Source organism: Zonotrichia leucophrys, unplaced genomic scaffold (genome assembly GCF_028769735.1).
Source record: "Zonotrichia leucophrys gambelii isolate GWCS_2022_RI unplaced genomic scaffold, RI_Zleu_2.0 Scaffold_1865_8295, whole genome shotgun sequence".
NCBI classification, from domain to species: domain Eukaryota; kingdom Metazoa; phylum Chordata; class Aves; order Passeriformes; family Passerellidae; genus Zonotrichia; species Zonotrichia leucophrys.
In genome coordinates this window covers 1-8,295 of record NW_026994070.1, presented here as the reverse complement: position 1 = coordinate 8,295, position 8,295 = coordinate 1, and the positions used below count along the sequence as shown (strand labels likewise).

General features: G+C 46.2%; 1 long non-coding RNA gene across 1 annotated transcript; it reads left to right on the top strand.

The window, feature by feature from the left end:
• Positions 1-6: 6 nt before the first annotated feature.
• On the top strand, positions 7-8,159 carry LOC135442185 (uncharacterized). Its single transcript, XR_010438629.1, has 6 exons — positions 7-478; positions 557-1,694; positions 2,089-2,181; positions 2,330-4,264; positions 5,489-5,695; positions 6,815-8,159. It is a non-coding gene; the product is annotated as an uncharacterized LOC135442185 (long non-coding RNA).
• The last annotated feature ends 136 nt before the right edge of the window (positions 8,160-8,295 follow it).

Sequence of the window (8,295 nt, the reverse complement as noted above, 5' to 3'; positions counted from 1 at the left end):
TCCAAGGGCCTCTTAGGACAGCTAAAGGGAGAGGCTCTACTTTTGATGGCAGCTTTCAGGCGGGCAGTGCAGAACAGCTCTGGTTTGTGTCGTGGTTTCCGGTGTGCCGTGTTCCCTAGTGTGTCTTTGGGGTCCCTTTTGCCTTCTTCCCTCGAGGCCCTCACCACAAGCATGATGTGTGGTGTTTGATGTCCCCCTGTTTGTCACGTTCTGTGTCACGGGTGTCTGCACACATACGGGTGCCGGAGCTGTTCTGCCCTGCCGCATGGCCAGCTGCAATGGGACAAGCCCTGGGGAGTGTAAATTTGTAATGGGGGCTGTACTTGGGCTCTAGATGCTATTCCTAGATGGACCTAAGGTGTTTGCAGCTTATCCTGGTGGTGTTTGACACATGTTCTAACTTTCTTTCAGGTGCAGATGCATTGCATCCATGGCAGAGGGTCAGAGTTAGCAGGTGCCGGGCCTTCCTAGGAGCAGGGTGAGTAGCAGACTTGGTGGGGTTTTGGCCGATGGGGTGCCAAGATCAGGCACTGATGTTTGGTTCTCTTTACTCTAGCTGTCTGAGAGACACCGGCCCGGTGACAGCAGGACCTTCCCAGCTGACGAGGTGGCCTTTCTTTGCACCTGGCACGGACTGGCATCGCCAGATGTCTGAGAGATAAGTAGAGGGCTATGACCCACAGAGGGGATGAAGGCAGGGTGCTGGTTTGGGAATTACTGGGAGGGGTTTTTGAGTCCAGTTTGGCGGTGGGGGGGTGTCCATGAAGTGGCCCCTTAGGCCCCATGAAAGCAAAGTCTCACCTTTGATCACAGTGCTGAGGCGTTCAGGGCAGAGCAGTCCCGGTGTGTCTGGTGTCACTTGTCTGCTGTGCATTATGTGTTGTTTGTGTATCTCCTGTCTTTTACCTTAGCACTTTGAGGGGCCTGTCAGAAACCTTGGCATCATTGTTAGCATCTGTGATCTCTGCATTCCTTGGCCTGGCACCCAGGCCATAGAACTTTTGACTCGGGAGCTCAGACAGGCATCAGACTCTTCTCTCTTTGGAAGCATCCAGTCAGATGTCTTGTCAGGTCTTGTTCTGAGCTGTACGGACAGCTGTGCCCCACCTGGATCCATTATGGTGGATTAGGGCTTGAAAGAATGTGAGGGCAGGCAGAGGATTCTGACCATAGGATTCCTAGGCATCCATCTTTACTGTTCTTGGAATCAATCATTCAGTTAGCATCTTCTTCCTGCAGTGTTCTCTGAGCCTCATCAGCTCACCGTCAGTTTGAACTCAGTCATCTCCTTTTGCATGCTCTCAGTCCTTGCAGCCATTTTCCTTGCCAAGAGATTTCTGTTCCTGTTGTGTCCCCGTTGTGTGTCCTGTCCTGTCTGTCCTGTGTCACGGGTGTCAGCACACATTTGTGCCGGGGCTGCTCTGCCCTGCCGCATAGCCTGGTGCGATAGGAGAGGGCCCGGGGACTTGGAATGTGTAATGTGGGGTGTAGTTGGACTCTAGATGGGATTTGTAGATGGACACAGGACATCTGGAGCTCTTAAGGTATCCTGCCTCCCTTTGGCTTTTGTCCTGACTTTGTTTCAGATGCACCTCCTCAGGTGACTGCAGTGGTTCTCTCGGTTCTATCTTCTCAAAGGATGTAGGTCTCAAGAATTCATCTTCCAGAAGTTATCTCCAGTCCTGGCTTGTGTTGTATGTACCTGTGGTGGCTTATGTTGTATGTACCTATACCATGTGTATCTATGTTGGATTATACGGTGTGTACTCACATTCTGTGTACCTATGTTGGCTTGTACTGTGTGTACTTACACAGCATGTAAGTGCGTTACCCTTTATTGTGTATACTTACACCCTGTGTACACTTGCAGTGTTTGCCTCAGCTGATACTGTCTGTACTTACATTGTGCCACTTATGATCGCAGCTGCCCTGCCCTGGCACGTAGTCACAGTTAGGTAGAACAGTTATAAAAGCTTTACTGTTCATCTGTCTTTTGTGGGATTTTGGGTAGAAAGTTTATGGGTCCAGAGTGGGGACAAGTCCTAGCTGTCAGATAGCCACTCGTTGACCCTTCCTGTTGTCTCACAGGTCCCCGAGGCTGCTGATTTCCCCAGGATCTGCCATTTACTTCAAGGAGCAGCAGCCAGAAGATGTGTCACAGCACGTTCTTCAGCGTCTCAGGTAAGGGCCGCAGTGAGCGTGTAAGTGGCAAGAGTGTGTCAGTGTGTGTGAGAGCACGTGGCTGTGTCTGTCTGTGTCTGCTCGTCTCTGCATGTGTGGGCACATGCTGACTGGATTTAACCTTGTGTATATGACTTTTGCTTTTCAGGTTTTGCAACTCATTTTTAAAGTTAGAATAAAAAATCCTCAGCCGGGTTATATTGTATGTACTGACATGGAATGTACCCATGTTGGCTTAAAACCCAGTAAAACAGACGAAGATGGGTAAGAAAAAACCCAGAAAAAAACCCCAACAAGATGGGCAAGAAAAAAACCCAGAAAAGAACCCGAAGACGGGCAAGAAAAAATCCAGAAAAAAACCCCGAAGATGGGCATGAAGAGACCCAGAAAAAACCCAGAGAAAACCCAGAAAAACAATTCCAAGAAGGGCAAGAAAAGACCCGGAAAACACCCAGAAAAAATCGCAACCAAAGTATAAATATATAAATGTCTTTCAAATATATAGAGAATTGTTAAATTATTTAAAATACAAAATAACATAAATCAATATCTGCATATAAGATCCATAATACCAGTAATACTGTATATATCTTATTATAGTGTATTATAGGAAATAGATATAAATAAATTTATATCAATTTTATGTTTATCATATCTATAATTTGTTATATATTACACCATATTGATATAAGTTTTTTAAAGCAGTTTAACATAAAGGGGGGTTTTGTTTTTTATTTGGCAAAAGCAGGGGTTTTAGTACAAAAATGATAGATACAAATAATATAAAGGTAGAAATCTAAGTATAGAAAGAGATCATAAATAGGTAAAGGCTAATATAAAATTAAAAATCTAAGATAAAATAAGTTGTAGCAGTACATATGGTACATAATTTAAAAAATACTTTATTTCTATTATTTGAATAGGACACATATTATATATCATGATTAATATAATGCTTAAATATAAACTATAAATATAAATGGGAATATAGTCATGCAAGCTATAAATATAAAAATATTTCAATATAGTTTAAAAGCATAGAGCTTTTTTGTATTTTTAGTTAGTATGGGAATTTTATTTTAAATAATTAAAATTACATTTCTATCATGCTTTTAACATAGAAATATACAATAAATATAGAAAGATATTTATAAAACCACAAAATATAAATAAATATAAACAGTAGGAATAGACAGAATATATTTTATAAATTACATGCTACATCAATGTCCACTATAAATATGCATGTGAATATAAATACGAAAAATAGGACTATCAAATTGGTTTTAATAGGATTTTAAAGCAAGGCGGTTTGTTTGGTTCTGGTCGGGTAAGAGGCAGGTTTTTGGCATTTATTTCAGAGCAGTTTTTGTCTGGGGTCGCCCCTGTTCTTTTTTGCCGCCTTCGCTGCCCGCAACCCCGAGGCGCGCTGCGCCCCCGTCTGGGGCGGGCGGCAGTGCTGCCGCCTTGTGGGCAGAGCGCGGTACTGCAGCCGTGCGCCGGCAGGCAGCCGAGAGGCCGCCATGCTGGGAGTGGCGTGTCGCGGGTGTCTCGGACTTTTCGTTGACCTTCTCGAGATGGCGGGGAAGTGGAGGACCCCGGTGGGTGTAAGTGAACTGCCTGCATGGAATACCGACGTCATGGCGGCCCCGACGGATTTTTCTGCGGCGTTTGAAGCGTATCCGATACATGCTGTGGGCTCAGCGTCGCCGCGGGCGGGCATATTTCTGCGGGTTTGTGACAGGCATCTGGGTAAACCTGGCCTGTCTGCGCCGGGGTCCTCTCATGCCCGCTCTCCCGCCCTCAGCGAGCCGAGCCGGGCTGAACTGTTCCGAAGATCCGAGTGTGGCCGAAAATAACCGAGTTTAGCTTAAGAGACCAGGATAGCCTAGTGTAGCTGACATTAGCCGCGTTAGGACAAAGAGCCGCATGAGGTTAGCCAGTAGCCGGGAGTGGCCTGGTGGCTCCTGAAATTCCACGATAGGCAGGATGGTTCCCAGACCCAAGCTGGCCCCAGTGCCAAGTCGGGCTGACGTGATAGCGCCTCGTGGCTCCTGCAGTGTGCCATCCAGAAGCGGGGCAGGTGAGTTTTGTTTGCCAGGGAAAAGGGCCGTGGTTTGTGGGGGGGGGCTGTGGCTGGGGGTGGCCGGCTGGCTCCTGAAATTCTTTGGTATGCAGGGTGGTTCCCAGACCCAAGGTGGCACCAGTGCCAAGTCGGTCTGTTTTGACAGTGCCAAGTCAAAACTTCACTTGTCCTAGTTTAGATTTCTGATGTGGAGGAGCAGAAGTGCCACCTGATATGGAATTTGGTGCTCTCTGTGGAGTGACATCCTGTAAAATTTCTGTCCCAGAAATTCTGTCATGATGGCTCTGCTCCATACAGAATGACACGGCCTGATTGTCAGCAATTTTTGCTTCTGCAATAGTGTAAAAATGCTAAAATTTGAACACTGCCTATAATTTCAAAAGAAAATATTTTAAAACTTGAAGTGATAGCTAAAATTAGGCCTGAAAGGTAGCAAGAGCAGGTAGCAAGAATATTTCTCCCTGCTTGTAGATATACTATTCATTCAAAAATTTGCTGATGGGGAGATTCTTTCATGTATTTAGTGACCTTTACAGATGTATTCCCCTAGTGTTTTGAGTTGATAGAATCATGGAATAATTCAGGTTGGAAGGGGCTCTAAAGATCACCTCATTGCAAGCCTGCTGCCGTGGGCAGGGACGTGGTTCCATAGAGCAGGTTGCTCTGAGCCTGATGCCAGAGCACCAATGGGCCTGGAACACTTCCAGGGATGGGGCAGCCCCAGCATCTGTGAGCAAGCTGTGCCAGCCAGGTGCCAGAGGAGGAAGAAAGCCCTTCCCACGTGGAGCAGAGGCTGCTGCAGCTTCGCGTAGCCTCGTGTCACCGAGCGTGTGAGACAGAAGAGCCCTTCCCGTGGAGGGGTATCGGCGCTGACGGATCTTTTTGGGAGAAGCGGAGCAATGGAACGCCAGAGCAGCCTTCAGTTCTTCTGGCAGAGTTGGGAACAGCTTGAAGCAGGAGCAGAGCTGGCCTGGTGCCTGCCAGCTCTGCAGGCAGTGGGGATGGAGAAGCTGCAGTTACCTGTCTGCTTGGCTGAGTCTTTATAAAGGAGGCACTTTTCTGTAGTTCCTTTTCTATAAGCATTACGTGAAAGTTCCCCCTAGAAGTCCAAAGGCAGCTGTTTTCTTAGCAGGAGGAAGTCAGGAGGAGGCAAAGCGGGCAAAGACATCAGATAAGTCGGGATAAAATTCTTGGCTAACCTGTTTTTTCCCCTTCCTCCAGACAGCCAGTTCTGAAGCACTGAGCAGAGATCTGCCCGGGAGGAAGAGCAGAGCCAATCTCTGAGAGCTGACGCGCGAGCTGTGGTGAGGACAGCTGCTCCCTGCCTGCAGCCTGCCTTGGTGTGGGAGCTGCTGAGCTGCCATTCCTGTGGTGGGAGTGTTTCTCCTCTCATCGAGCCAAGCCAGAGACCTGCTAGGGAAGGAGCAGGTAAGGTTTAAGTACCGAGATCTCCCCAGTAAGAAGTGAGGTGACAAAAGGAAATGGCCTCAAGTTGCAGCAGGGAAGGCTTAGATTGGCTTTGAGGACCAATTTCTTCACTGAAAGGGTGGTCAGGCATAGGAGCAGGCTGCCCAGGGCAGTCCCCATTGCTGGAGACATTTAAAGCATGGCAAGATGTGGTGTTTAGGGACCTGATTGGGGTGGGGGCTTGGCAGTGCTGGGGCAGCAGCCGGGCTCGATGACCTTAGAAGGCTTTTGCAGCCTAAAGGACGCTATGGTTCTGGAAAGCCTCGACCCCTGTGGCTCTAACACAGCACCTGGATGCTGACGGAAGGAGGCTGGTGATAGAGCCTGGAGGTCCCTGTCCCACGGGGAGGGAGAGGACAAGGCAGTGTCGCCTGCAGGGAGGGTCTCGTCCCCAGAGGGCAGTCAGCGACTCCATCCCTGCCCGGGGCTCTGGGTGCAGCCTCGGGGTGGACACCTGCCCTCAGGTTTCCCTCTGGGCACCCGGAAGGGAACCGGGTCCATCCGTGTGGCAGCTGCAGGGCCTGCAGGCTTTGGGGCTTTGCAGCTGTGTGCCTTGTCACAGGGTGGCAGGGACGTGACGCTGCCTGGGCACGCTGCTGGCCTGGGATCCTTGCTGCTTTCCTCCTTATCCCATATGGATTTAGCAGCAATCTTCTTCTATCTTTTCTTTAAAACTGTCCTTGGGAGAGTGCAAAGAGAGGGTAATCAGTTATGTCAAAGCCTACCTATTTTACCTGTTGGCACTTAAGAGAAAAGACAAAAGCCTGCTTGGCATCCTTCTGCCTGGAAGTGATTGTGACCCAGGGAAGTGAGGAAGGGGCTGGCCGAGGTCACTGAGGCTCTGAGATGGAGGTGAGTTTGCATCCCAGTTTATTGGAACGGAGGCTCATCAGAAGTTTCCTCGGCTGTCTAAGGCACAGAGCCCTGGAGCCCAGTAAGCCTGAGCTGCTGCATGCTTGCTGTGAGCCTTGGGGTGAGCGTGCATCGTTGCAGGCTTGGGATGGATTGAAATGTGCTGAGGAAACCGGAGGGAGGGAGGGAGGGAAATGCTCTGTTAACATGTGCCAATTCTTCTGTCAGACTCATCACGGCAGGACGGCGTGAAGGCTGAAAGCGTAAGAAGATGTGGAGGGAAGCAGAGAATCTGACAGGAGCATCGAACGCGCGAGCGCACGAATTTTGCTTTTTGCTTGGGTGTAAACTCAGGAGTTGAAAGGAATTTGGGAGTGAGAAGGGACATTTCAGAAGGTGAAGAAGAAAAAGAAGTGTTGTTGTTGTTGTTACAGGCCTGGCAAAATCTTTTGTTCTAGCTAATAAAAGAAGTTAGTTTAAATAAAAAAAAGAAAAAAAAAATGTAGTTTTTCTTTACCTGACTATTATATTCATTGGTGGTATATGGTGTGTTGTTTAATTTCTTGGTATGATTAACTCAGTGTAAGTTGTTTTTTGAGTGAACTAACTTTCTGGATGGGTTGGTTTGTATTTGAGACAGGATTGATTTCAATAGGTTTCTTTCATAGACTTGTGATAGGTATTACTGGGGTTTTGGCTTTGTTTACTGTATGCATAAACATCCAGCTTTGGTTGGGCCAGCTGGGCTGCCGGAGTTTGTGGGTGTGAATTTATTCGATGGCTTTTGTTAAATGCAGTGTTTAATTTTTGACAGGTTTTTCAATGTAGTGGTTTTAAGGTGGTTTTTAGAATTGATTGTATGGTTTGATGTTGTTTATAGTTGCTGTCCGGTAAGGGATGTGGTGTGAGTACTTGAACGTTATGGTTTTGGTTTTCCTAAGTTCCGTTTTCTTTCTGGTTCGATAGGTTTTTTTAGTTTTATTTTTGGTGCCAGGGGTATTCACGTGGTGGGTTTTTATAGGCAATATGTTTTTTAATTTGGGTAGTGATATTTTTTAGTATTTTAACAGTTTAGATTTTTTATTTTTATGCTTTGAATTAGTTTTCTTTTAATTTTAAATTAAGTTTTATAGATTATTGGTTTTTATTTGTGCATTAGCATAAAGGTAGAGCTTTGGGGGCTTCTTTTAGTACTGTTTAGGGTCAGTTGTACAGTTTTGAGTCTAGTGAGTTGGTTTGATTTAATTTTTAGTGGGTGTTTGTTTTTCTTAGCAGTTGTGTCATTTTCAAGGTGTATTTGAGGTTTTTGGGGTTTTTGAGATATTGGTTTAGGAGGACGTTTATGATGAGCATGTGCGCAGGTTTTGGGCTAGTTGAAGTGGGATTTAAAATTTATTTTGGGTTAGGTTTATTTGAGTGTTTATGAGGGTTCAGTGTTGTGGGATGTTTGTTCCGTTAGTAATAAAAATAGGTTTTGTTTTGATGTGCTGCGATGGGATGAGCGTGTGCTGCGTGCCGGTGCTGACAAAGGTACGGTATTGTTGTGGCTTATTTATATGGTTTAATATAGAGGTGAAAATAGAAATAAATATACATTTAAAAAGAAATATAACATTAGAGTGGTAAACATAAATATAGAGAACAGATACATATATAAAACTATAATTCATGGTATGGAATTGTAAGATATTATCGATAAATGATAGTCT